The sequence below is a fragment of the Paroedura picta genome, chromosome 6 (assembly GCF_049243985.1).
Source record: "Paroedura picta isolate Pp20150507F chromosome 6, Ppicta_v3.0, whole genome shotgun sequence".
Classification (NCBI taxonomy): Eukaryota; Metazoa; Chordata; class Lepidosauria; order Squamata; family Gekkonidae; genus Paroedura; species Paroedura picta.
The window spans coordinates 117,550,198-117,563,648 of record NC_135374.1 but is presented as its reverse complement, the minus strand read 5'-3'; the positions used below and the strand labels follow the sequence as shown (position 1 = coordinate 117,563,648).

Sequence of the window (13,451 nt, the reverse complement as noted above, 5' to 3'; positions counted from 1 at the left end):
TTGCAGCCCTCCTCATGGGAGACCCCTCCCGCATTTTCCCTCTGCCCCATCATGGCTTTTTGCCTCTTGACAAGTCTGCTAGGGAAAGCAAAATGAACGTCTCCCTCCATTCTTGACTTGTCAATCACAGCAAGCCACCAGTCACAGAATAACAGTTCTCTCATGGACTGAAACTTTCTCCCTCTCCTCCGAGCTTTAAAATTATATTTTTATAGGCACTTCCGCATTGCTATGTGGTCATGCCTCAACATTAGGGATGTAAATCCAGATTTGGTGATTTCTGAAATTGTGAGTTAAAAATGGCCAAAATTTGCCCCAGCTACTGGACATCCTCAGGATGCAAGCAATTATATGTGGAAGGGGCTCTAAACCCCGCATTCGAAGGCTGTCCAGGAACAGATTCTTCATGCAGAAATGGTCAAAAGGTTGTGCCCAAATACCAGAGTGTGCCTGTGTCACCGCTGACACGATGAGGTCGCTTCTGGTGCATCACCAGTAATATAGGCCTAGGTGTTCTCCCACTAGCCAGCTGACTGGTGATGTGAGGAGGGCGCCTGTGCATCTGTTGAACTTTTCTAACTTGGTTATTCTAGATGTTGTAATAAATGATAATGAGGATAATGATAATAGGAGAGTTGTGGCACTGACAAAATATCTGAGCTCTTAAAGCACATGTTCATGCACACGAACACACACACAAATCACTTAAGCTCAGCACCAAAACACATCAACAAGTTTCATATATTAGTGTTGCCTAAGTTAGACTCTGTGCACCCAGGTTAGGTGCCCAGGCACGAATTCAACAGGCAAAAATTTCTCATCTAAGCAGTATGGGAGGGTTTCCAGGCTTTGCCATGCAACTGGGGGGACATGGTGGTAGACAGTTTTGCATTTGCCATGATGTAACTTCTGGGGGAAAGCCAGATCTTTCTCCTCCAAAATGTGGCCTGATAACACCAGATGCAGGCAGATTCGCTGCGAAATTGGAATCTAAAGCAGGCTTTCTCAACCAGGGTTGTATGAGACACTGGGTTTCTTGATGGCCCTGGAAGTGTGTCCAAACAGGTGGGAGTTAATTATTAAACATTTGTTAAACATTTACTGGGTGATATGACAATATATGTTGTTATTGTTGCTTTGCATGTGCTTGCACAAGTGTTGGGTATTTTCTTTTAGCATTTACCCAGCTTAATAGTTGTTATCTATATCAAATTAGTGTTTGATTTTGTCAGGTACTTCCACTATCAAGAAAGTTGGTTTTTATTCCCCATTTTTCACCTCCTGAAGGAATCTTAAAACAACGTACAATCGCCTTCCCTTCCTCTCCCCACAACAGACACCCTGTGAGGTAGGTGAAGCTAAGAGAGCCCTGACAGAACGGCTCTGTGACTAGGGTTGTGCACGGCGGCATCCGAATCGGCCATTCCGCCGCGTACAACCCTAGCAAGAACTGCACAATCAGGGCTGTGACCAACCCAAGGTCACCCAGCTGGCTGTATGTGGAGGAGCAGGGAATCAAACCCAGCTCACCCCCTGAGACGTCACGGCTCTTAATCACTACACCACACTCACTCACAAGGTTTGCATAAGGATTTCTATTTTCAAGGTAATTTATACTACAGTATCCTGATAGGTGAGGAAATTGGACAATATGGCATTGGAAGAGAGATTTATGGATACTGTGGGCCACCAAAAAGGCATATAAGTGGGTTCTAGATCAAACCAAGTCTGAACTCTCTCTAGAAGCTAAAATGGCCAAAATATCATAGTTTGGGCCACATCATGAGAAGACAAGACTGCCTAAAAAAAAAAAAATTATCCCAGGAAAAGTGAAAGACAGTGGAGACATAGGAAGACCCAACATGAAATGGATGGATTCAGTCAAAGAAGCCACATCACCTGAGCAAGGCGGTTCAAAACAGGACATTTTGGAGAACATAAAATCATAAGTCTGAAGACATTTGAGGGCACATAAAACATATGTTCATTATGTTGTGTAACACTGGATTGCCAGATATTTTTCTGCAGTCTTTTTTACAAAAATAAAACAAATTTAGCTTTCCTTTTGTTTCCCACACAATTTCTTTCGATCAGCTTTGACTGTTATTAATGTCTTAAAGCCAGCAGAAATGATCCCCTCCCCACCACTTTCTCACACCAGGAACATTATCCTAAAGCAGAGGTAGTCAAACTGCGGTCCTCCTGATGCCCATGGACTACAATTCCCAGCATTTGCTGGCAAGGGCTCATGGGAATTGTAGTCCATGGACATCTGGAGGACTGCAGTTTGACTACCCCTGGCCTAAAGCAGTGCTGATGCATCTGTTGGTGCTGTGTTTTGCACTGGGATAGGTCTGGCAACTCCAAACTGGGAAATCCTTGGAGATTTGGAGGTACAGCCTGGGAAGGAAGGGTTTGGGAGCAGGGGTACTATCTCTGTAATCTGGTCAGTTATAATTTGGGAAGATTCCCAAGCCAAACCTAGGGGCTGCCTATTCTGATGGGCCCTGGGTTATCTGTAGATAGACATATCAGGTACACAAATAACGCCCTCCCTTCTGTCACAATAATACTTTACTTCCATGAGTTATTTGACATACACACTCCCCCCCCCCAAAAAAAAATGTTACACACAAATTTTTCCTGTTTTGCTTGCTCCTCTATCAGTGTATCTGGCATCATTAAGCAATTTACCCTTTTGCTTCCCAACACTACAGTGCAAATAATTTCTCCCCAGTAATTGCCATTTTTCCCCTCTGTTTGAAAATATATATAGGGACATCACTTTCAATATATGATTTTGTAGATTACTTTCACACACTGCTGCAGTAGAATTTATTGAGCTATTCCAGGTACCTAAAACTACATGTAATTTCCCACTGCTTGCTACATCATTCACTTTATGTATAGTTAGAGATGCAGGTGTGTAAGGAAGAAAATGTCCTTTAATGCTTTTCAGTATACAACCCCCCACCCCCACGTTCCTAACTGGGACGAACTCCACCCCCCGCCCTTAATCACCATGGAGCAGAGAGAGAGAGAGAAAATTGGAGGAAATTATGTCATGGTATCTACAATGTTCTAGGAATTTCTCTTAATCTCCATGGTCTTTCCCATGAAGATTGAGGGAATGCCCAGAGAGTCACAGGAGGCAGGGATATTACTTTCCGGTGCTCTCTCCCCTTAAAGCATTTTTATACGGGGATGATCATGCTATAACACTGCCTCTAAGAGAAAAATTACCAGCAGCCGTGATTTTAACACAGCATTATAATACAATAAACTTAAAAAAAACATGTTTGGGGGGGAAAGGGGAAAAAACACTCAATAAGAACACAAAATGGTGGCATGACGGGGCACACTGGAAAGAAAGGCTTAATCAGGCACCAGGCACACACTAAAATATATATATATATATATATATATATATATATATATATATATATATATATATATATATATATATATATATATATATATATATATATATATATATATATATATATATATATATATATATATATATATATATATATATATATATATATATATATATATATATATATATATATATATATATATATATATATATATATATATATATATATATATATATATATATATATATATATACTGGAAAAGGAGAATGGGGCAAGGTATGATGGGAGGCTGCTTCCTTTTGAATCAAATGTGGAAACCAAATTTCAGCCTGGGAAATGAGGGAGGAAATGCCCAAATGTGGAAAGCTTTGCACTGACCTGCAGCAGGAAATGGAAATCCAACCGCAAGGCTAAAATAAGGTATGTCTGAAAGGCAGGAATGGTCCAAGTGAGGTAATGACTGAAAGAGTCTGAGATTCACTCCTCATATTGTCCCAATTAGGCCCCACAGAGTTGTCAAAATACAAGGCACAAGGGCGTTGTGCATTTCCTAATGTAGTATAACATTACACTGACAACTGAGTGTGAATACTGAGCAGATAAAATTTAACTGGTAAGCACATTTCGTTTCTATGTTTGTTTGTTCATTCATTCACAGTTATCGGCCAGCAATGAAACCACAAAAGAAAAGGCACATATAGCAAATATACTGATATCATTTTCACTCCTATAAACAGCCCGAGCTTCCCATTACGCCAGTCAGGGATCTCTCCTGCACCAGGAGAGCTAAATAACAGAACTTTGTCACAATATAAGAAACAGCAGCGTCTGTCTCCACGAGTAAGAAATGAACTAATAAATCATCAAAGTATTCAGGGAACCTGGTCAACAAAGGCAGAATTAAGCAGTGCTTCTGTCCAGATTTAGGAAATCCCACCTGATCCTACTCACCAGTAAGCAACACATTCCATCCTCAAGCTATTCTTCCCTAAGGCTTCCCCTTCCCCCTAACTCCTTTCCTTCTATCCCATTCCCACTGAACGTGGAAAGATTCATTTGCAGATTACATTTATTTACTTATATCCTGTTTTTCCGCTCCCCAGTTGGGATTTTAAGCAGCTGAGAACCTTGGTCTTTCCACTGCCATTTTCTCACAACAACCCTGGGAGGTAGGCCACCCTAAGAATTTGTGACAGGCCGAAGGTCACTCAGCAAGCTTTTATGGGAGTGGAAAGGATTTTCACTCTGCCCAGAATCTTTGTCCACCAGTCTATCTACTACATGAGTCTACCTACTACTGCTGCCTACTACTATTCTTTCATGAGTATTCCCTGATTAACAAACCCATCAGAAATCAGAATTTGGCTACCATTTTAAAGACTTTAAAATTGTACATACACATTGATTTTGTCTAGTAGGGAGACATTAGTATTCAATGTGAGATCATTTGGCCAACTCTTTTCATTCTTGAGTGAGTAAAGATGAAAACATCTGAAACTGTAACATCAAACCTTGTTGCCAAATCCTGGGGGAACACATCTGTTCCGAGTCCTTCTATCCGATACCCCCATGCATTGTACACTCATCCTGTATTCTCACAGAGTTACATCACAGTTCTTTTACCCAAGGATTGGGCTTCAAAAGAGACTTCTTACTAAGGATATCCTCTGAAAACTTTCCCCTTTGATACAGATTCCTGAAGTTTTGTTACTAATTTGGAAGAATTCCTTTGTTTGCCAAAAGGCATCTCATTTCAAAGAGAACCAGACCTAAAAACAATAGACACCTGATATCTGATTGTCTGGTACTTTTGAATTGAGTCTCCAAGAGTATTACAAAGCATAATTCAACAAGAGGATAATAAATTAACCCGGGAATAGGTGAAGACAAACGTGACCACTTCAAGGCACTTCGGCATACACCATTTGATTCCTATGATATTCAAACAAAGCGACGGCAAGGGTGAGCATATATAATGAAGGAAACGCTAAGAACTGGAAATTCATCAACTCTTACCAGCAGAAACATCTTTTAAAAAATCACCCTTGACCAAAGGAACCTCTTTTTGGCCAGCAGGGTGTAGTGGCTAAAGAGCAGCAGGCTCTGTTTGATTCCCCACTCCTCCACATGTAGCCAACTGGGTGACCTTGAGCTACGTTATCTCAGAAATGTTCTTGCAGAGCAGTTCTCTCAGAGTTCTGTCAGCCCCACCTGCCTCACAGGCTGTTGGTTGTGGGGAGAGAATGGGTTTAAAATCCGCTTTGGGACTCCTTTGGGGAATGAAGAATGGGCTATAAAAAACAAGGTCTTCTTTCTTCTTGTCTTTCTCTCCTCCAAATCCTCCCCTTCCTCCTCCTTCTCCTCTTTTCTAGTGTGTAATAATCAAGTCCAGCTTATTGATGCGGAAATACATCTGCTGTCGCAGTCCCTGAAACAGAAATCACTGGGTTTGTCCCGCCCCAGGGAGCGCGCCAGCAGATGCAAAGGAAGACAGGAAGCAGAGTCAGTGGCTGGCCAGGCCCGGCCCGGCACTGAGATGCGTTCGCTCTGCTGCTGCTGCTGCTGCTGCCCATTACAGGCGATGCCGAGGCCGATGGCCCTGAAGGAGGCAGCCACAAGGTGGGCAGCTGAGGTGGCGGTGGAGGACTGAGCACTGGGCCTGGCCAGAGGTGACACGCCAAGTGAGGCTCAGAGCACCAGGCCTCGCCAGCTGCTGCCATGCCTATTCCTCCTGCGGCTGCAGATGAGGGTCCATGCCAGGATGAAGGAGCCAGGGCCGGGTGCAGACGACGGGCAACGGCAGTGCGAGCAGGGCTTAGCGCCAGCCACTGCTGCAAGAATCAGGTTGTGACAGATTGTGTGTTTCCACATAATCTGTGACAATCTGATTCTCGCTTCTTTTTGTACGTGGCCACAGGTCACCATAAATAATTCTCCTTCTAGTGGCTCTTGATATAGCGCCCGTGCCTCCTGCCCCCCCCCCCCCCCGGTGATGTGACTCTGGCTGCTTCGGGCGCAAGCGGCCATTTTGGACACCGAAACACCCAACTCTAGTTACAACACTGTTTCTAAGGGTATTTTTTTAAGCAGTCTTGCAGCCTTACACAGCAGCATTATAATACTGCCCAGTATTTGGTTGAGGGTGGGCAGAAGGAAGGAAGATTTTAGCCCCTCCTATGATATGTCTCCCACCTCTGATATATTCTAGTGGATATATGGCAGTCAGGGAGGTTGGGGGGGGGGGCTCACTGGCACAGGGATGTGGTGGGCTTTTTATGTACTTTTATGAATGCATTTTTCTTTTACGTTGCAAGCCACTGCAAGCTGGCAGGCCAGGAGCAGTGGCCTAGAAACTGAATTAATAAATAAAAAATAATAATGTTATAAGGTTAGAACTCAGGGTTTTAAAAAAGAAATACATTCAAGACACTTGGGGGGGAAAGAGAGGAGGTGATCAAGCATGCCGAATGGGGGGTTTAAGGGACTCAATGAAAACAAAGGTGTAAGCAGGCACCATTTTGCAAGAAAAACCCAAAAACATAAAACCCCCACATTTTTGAAAAGGGGAAGGGAACAAAACATGATGTGAAGCTGCCTCCAGACTCCATCAGACTCCAGTGCAGAAAGCATATGGCAAATTTCAGCCTGGAAAATAAGCAGAGGAAAGGCCAAATGCAGAAAGGCTAGAGTCAACTCGTATCATCCAAAGCAAATCCAAAGTGAGGTTAAAACAAGGTATGTCTCCTAATGTTGACATGGTCATTGTCTTCTTTTCTCTCTTCAGCAGGTAGCTTCAGGTGGCTGCTTGGTGCACCAATGACCAAAAGCTTTGCACTACACCACATACCAGACCTGTACCAGGAACTTCTCTTTCTCACAACCATCTAGAAATAACACACCACTTAAGAGCAGCTACTATTGGACAGAGTTATTCCTTAAACCTGTTCCCAGAAAAGCTTTATACTGAGTGTACACCTTGGGAGCCTCTTGTGGCGCAGAGTGGTAAGGCAGCCGTCTGAAAGCTTTGCCCATAAGGCTGGGAGTTCAATCCCAGCAGCCGGCTCAAGGTTGACTCAGCCTTCCATCCTTCCGAGGTCGGTAAAATGAGTACCCAGCTTGCTGGGGGTAAACGGTAATGACTGGGGAAGGCACTGGCAAACCACCCCGTATTGAGTCTGCCATGAAAACGCTGGAGGGCGTCACCCCAAGGGTCAGACATGACTCGGTGCTTGCACAGGGGATACCTTTACCTTTACACCTTGGGAAGCATCATCCCTTTGACAAAGGGCAGGCTTCTTGTCCACACGCGAAGCCACCAATCAGCAAGTCAAGACAACAGTAGACTCTCCAATAGCCTTTTCTTAAGGACAGCCCTAGCAGTCTATATTTCCCCATTCAGATTTTAAGGATGCCCCCAAGTGTCTGTTAACTGGACCAGATTTTGATTTGGGGGATGGAAAGTCACTGTATTTTCACCCCATTGTCACTTGGTAAATTGTTTAAATGAGTTTTCCAATATAAGATTGCTGGAGCTTGGGTTGAGATCTCCATGGACCTATGGTCATTTTCAAACTGCCCCCAGGTTCCATTTCAGTAACTGGTTGCTAATGGATTCCCCCCCCCCCGACATTTCAGACAGACCCATTTTAGTAACCAGCTGCTAGTGGAATTTATTTACCTGTTCATACAAATGTGCTTGTGTTTGGTTAGCAAAGTGCGGTAGAAAGAAACTGTTTTCTTCCCTTATTGTGCATGTGAACTGCTGCCTGGTGCTGTTTAAAAACGTCCCTAAAGGTAAAGGTAAAGGTATCCCCTGTGCAAGCACCGAGTCATGTCTGACCCTTGGGGTGACGCCCTCCAGCGTTTTCATGGCAGACTCAATACGGGGTGGTTTGCCAGTGCCTTCCCCAGTCATTACCGTTTACCCCCCAGCAAGCTGGGTACTCATTTTACCGACCTCGGAAGGATGGAAGGCTGAGTCAACCTTGAGCCGGCTGCTGGGATTGAACTCCCAACCTCATGGGCAGACAGCTTCAGACAGCATATCGCTGCCTTACCACTCTGCGCCACAAGAGGCTCTTAGCACTTTCTATAATGCCATTCCTCCCTTTTTTTCACCACATGATCTTCCACAGACTTTTTGTTTAATAAATGTTCTGACTGCTATAGCACTAAAACAATCTAGCAATTCAGTGCTATAGTGCCACAGAGATGCCTTGGCTCCATTGACTCCGTTGAGTCAATACATATGCTGTTCTACATTCACTTGAAAGCCTGCACATGCTTCAACTAAACTGGAAGCTTGAAATTCATCTCCAGTCTCTGCTATAAGAAAAAGCGGGTGACAATAATTCAAATCAACCCTTGTCCACCAAGTGTCCTAAAATGCCAACATCAGGACTAGAATAAAGCTGAACTTGTGAAGAGGAGGAGATATATTCCAGTTTTACAGCTATGGGCTAGAGGAAGGGAGGGAGGGAGGGAGGAAGGTAAATAGTTGACTGTTATTCCCCACAGAGGTCTAAAAGTCCACATAATTTAAGGGACTGTAAAACCAACTGCCCACAAATTGGAATTCCACTTGCTAATCTCTCTCTGTCTCTCTTTCCACCACTGCTTGTGTTTTCTTTCTTAGACACTGACACCAGCAAAACATTTTGGCCAAAATACAGCAGGGCGATTCATTCCATCCAGCGGTTCTCATCTTGAGACTGAAGGGGCCGTGTGAGAATCCCTGAACAGAAAAACACTGGGGAGGGGAGAAGCTGGGTGGGAGAGGGGACGAGGGAGATACAGTATTAGCAGGTTTGGGGGGGGGGGTGATATATTGCCAATCCGGCAGCAAGGGAGATAACAACCGAGAGCCAGGGAGGGACTATTGCTCGCTTCCCAAATAAAATCAAAGCTGCTTGAACTCCCGATCTGCACATGGTAATGGAAATGGGCTACTCTGTTGTCAGGTCCTGGAGGAAAGCAAGAGGAAGAGCGGCCAGCAGCATCTGTGGAATTGGAGTGTTTGGAGTGTCATGTTTCTTTTTTCCTGATGACTAAGAAATATTTCTCCCCCCCCCCCAGTGTATTTAATTAGTCTGCATCTTTTACCAGGAGAGGGGGGGGGGGCAGGAAACTTCACCCTGAGCCCTGTAACATATGAAGAACAATACGTTCTCCCTTCTTTCTTTCTCCTTCCCTTGCATGAACGACTGGGATCTCAAAACAATTTATCCCTAGTAAATTGACTCAAGGACCATGTGTGAGTCATTGGGCTGAACCACGGCTTATATTTTGTAGGCTAAACACCCACATTTTTCTGCATGCACACATGATGGAATGCAAGAAGTGAGACAAATATGCATTTGGAAAAAGAAGAATGATGCTGGCAGAACTCCTCAGTGAATGAGGATTGGCTAAAGTTCCCTGTTCATTATATATGGAACAAGAGAAACAATTTTATTTATTTTTTCGGGGGGGGGGGGGGTTGCCGCTACATAAGCTCTATAGGGAAAACAAAAATCTAGGAGTGATCAACATTTGGTGGGAACAGCTAGACCTGAGTCCTGTAGCACCTTAAAGCCCAACAAGATTTCCAAAGCAAAAGCTTTGGAAAGTCCCTGTTGGTGTTGGTGGAGTTTGAATCTGCAGAGAGCAAAGCGCCAGGCTGCTTAAAGAATAACATAGCTTTATTTATGAAGGGAAACAAAGAGATAAAGAGAGACCTAACTGTCTAGCTAGTTTTTGTCTGCAGCCATGACTCTGATCAGCTGCTGTTCTGGAGGCAAGCAGGGAGAAAGTATGCTAAAAAGGCAGGAAGTTTGCTCAAGTTCCCTTAGGGCCTTGATCTTGTTGGGGAGCTCATTCCACCAGGGTAGAGCCACCACCAAAAAGGCCCTGACTCTTGTCAAGGCCAGGCAGTCTTCACTGGTGCCAGGGATTACCAATCGGTTTAAGCGGATAGAGTTTGCCGCTCTTCAGGGGATATGGACAAGCAGATGGTTTAGGAAGGGGAGGGAAATCAATGGGGTATAATGCCCTACAGTGCACTTTCTAAGCAGCCATTTTCTCCAGGGGAACTGATCTTTGTTGCCTAGAGATGTGAGAGAGCACCAGGTCCCACCTGGAAACTGGCATCCCTTGTCACTGGCACCATGATGATGTCACTTCCTGTGTTCACCAGTGATGTTGCTGTGTCACCAGTGCTGCTGCTGCTGTACTGGGTAGGCCTCCCTCCACTGACAGCAAGACCCCCACTCCCTGTCAGTAGCCAGGGGGGACCCGGCAACCGACCACCCAACAGCTCCTAGACTTAGATTGTTCCCTCAGGATGTGGCAGCCTTTTTCAGCGTTTTGACCAGGGGTAGTCAAACTGCGGCCCTCCAGATGTCCGTGGACTACAATACCCATGAGTATTGTAGTACTCATGGGTATTGTAGTCCACGGACATCTGGAGGGCCGCAGTTTGACTATATTTCCAGGCCTCAAGAACCCCTGGAAGTGATGTCAGCTAGCGAAGCCTCCCTGCCACGCCCCTCGGAAGTAAAAAAACGGAGCCAATCACTTTCCACAAAACCCAAACGGGACGAGACACGAATGTGAAGCGCTGGCGGAAAATTAATTTATTCCCGATCATTCTGCCACTTACAATTATTTTTGCAAGATATAAATATTACAACATTTCCTGGAAATAATTTCAATTCAATTTCTGTATTCGTACATTTGAATGAATAAGAATGGACACCGAGAATGATCAGGGATAAATTAATTTTTCGACTGTGCTTCACTTTCTTTTCAGGCCCCTCAGAAGTGATATCGCTTTTGCTCCCTCCCTCCACCTTTACTACAGCCATAGTGGCTCTGCCTCATGTAGGCTAGAAAGAAGGGCGAGAGCCCAGATCTACCACACCACACCACAAATGACTCCTCCCCTTTTTACGCCCACGTTCTGCCCACTGAGCCCTCTGGGCACCTCTGCCCAGTGCCCTAGCTTGTAACCAAGTCCAGGCAGGAGGGAAAATGCTGCGGACCCTCTCTAGAACTCTCACAGACCCCTGGGGGTCTGCAGACCCTTGGTTGGGAATCCCCGAGCTAGCCAATCCATGTCCTGGAGTCCCTAAGAGAATGTTTCTGAAATTTAATCTCCTATTCTGGGGAGTTAGACACAGCGGGGAGGGGGGAGTTGCTTGCCTTCAAGGGCCAAAGGATGTAAGCGATAACCGCCTGAATAAATAGTAAATTAAGGATGCTGCATTTACTCGAACACTGACATTTTGATGTATGCATACATGCAAAATATATATATACGCGCACAATAAACTCTTAATTCGGGAAAAAGAACCAGATAAGGCCTTGCCAATTTCTTCTGCTGCTATCGCTGCCACCTGGCACAGCCCGGCTTGTCTTCATAACGCTCCTGCCTCCGGCTTGTCTTCATAGCTGGCATGGCTATGAGCAGAACAGAACCAGAGAGCTAAATGGAACCTGCCTACGAAAGATTATGCTCCTTTTCGTGCACCCAAGTTCCCGAAGTCATTAAAACATGTTACACAAGTTTGACATTCACAAGGCAGGTAATGTGCCCCTTGCTGGAGAAAATTCCTTAGGCTGGCGCAGCTTATGAGATACCAAACGCAGCCCGATATCCATGCAGCCACAGCGATAAGGTTACAACAAATCAATTCAAGAACTCCTTAATTAAAGAAGGTGTCATTTATCCCTATAAAGAACAATAAAAGTTGGGTTCTACTCCAATGTGGCAAAGAGCTGCAGCTTCTAATCTGGAACACTGGTTTGATTCTCCACCTCCTCGTTCTCCATATGCAGCCAGCTGAGTGACCTTGGGCCAGTCACACTTCTCACAGAACTGTTCTTGCAGAACCGTTCTCTCTGAGCTCTTTCAGCCCCATCTACCTCACAGGGTATCTGTTGTGGGGAGAGTCTTTGGGACTCCTTCAGGTAATTATTTAGTTATTTATTAAGTTATTAAGTTATTTAATTATTCAGTTATTTATTGGACATATAGCCCGCCGCTCCCGCAAGGCTCACGGCAGGTCACATACAATAAAATCACATAAAACCCCCTAATATAATAAATTTCTCCTAAAAGCTAACAAGCTCAAACAACCCAACCAATCCAAATGCAAGTGCCGGCAGCACTATATCACATAGTCCATATCGTGAGGGAAGGAATAACAACTGCCAGAATAACCCTGGAGGGTGGGGGGGGGGTCCAGATCTACCATCCAGGCGCCAGCCTCAACCATAGACCTGGCGGAAGAGCTCCGTTTTGCAGACCCTGAAGAAAGTTGGTAAATCCCACAGGGCCTGCAGCTCTTCCGGGAGCTCATTCCACCAGGTAGGGGCCAGGACCGAGAAGGCCCTGGCCCTGGTTGAGGCCAGACGTGCCTCCTGGGGACGGCCATCAAATTTGTGCTTGCAGAGTACAAGGCCCTGTCGGGGGCATAGGGCGAAAAGCGGTCCCTCAAGTATGTGGGTCCCAGACCGCGGAGGGCCTTAAAGGTTAAAACCCAAACTTTGAATCTGATCCGGGCAGCAATCGGTAGCCAATGCAGCTGCCTCAGCACAGGCTGGATATGGGTCCTCCAAGATGTCCCTGAGAGGGCCTCCTAGGATTACAAATGGTCTCCAGGCGATAGAAATTGGGGTTCGGCGCTTTGTCTGCCAAAGTGGCCATTCCAGCCCGAAGCAGCCAGCTAAGAGAAATTGGCTGCTTTGGGAGGAGGGCTCTGGCATTATACCCCACAGAAGTCCCTTCCATCCTCAAGCCCTGGTCTCCTTACGCTCTGTTCCCAAGACTCAGAACTGGCAACTCCAAATGTATATAATAAATATACCACATCTTAGATGCACAGACAGTTAATTTGGATTTTTCTGGAAAATAATTTCCATTGTCTCAGATCCTGCGAACTATGATTGGTGATTCCCTTACTACTCAGGGATAAACCCAAGTTTGGAATGCTGACCTGCCGGGAAAGCAGCAATCGTAAACCTGAAAGCAAAGCTGTCGCCTGGGAGATCTCCAGGTCCTGCCTGGAGGCCGATAACCCGACTCTCGGT

At 45.2% G+C, this 13,451-nt stretch overlaps 1 protein-coding gene across 6 annotated transcripts in view; it reads right to left on the bottom strand.

Moving 5' to 3' along the window:
* PCDH9 (protocadherin 9) overlaps positions 1–13,451 on the bottom strand; it is a 950,858-nt gene that overhangs the window by 514,866 nt on the left and 422,541 nt on the right. The gene's annotated exons all lie outside the window — the stretch shown is intronic.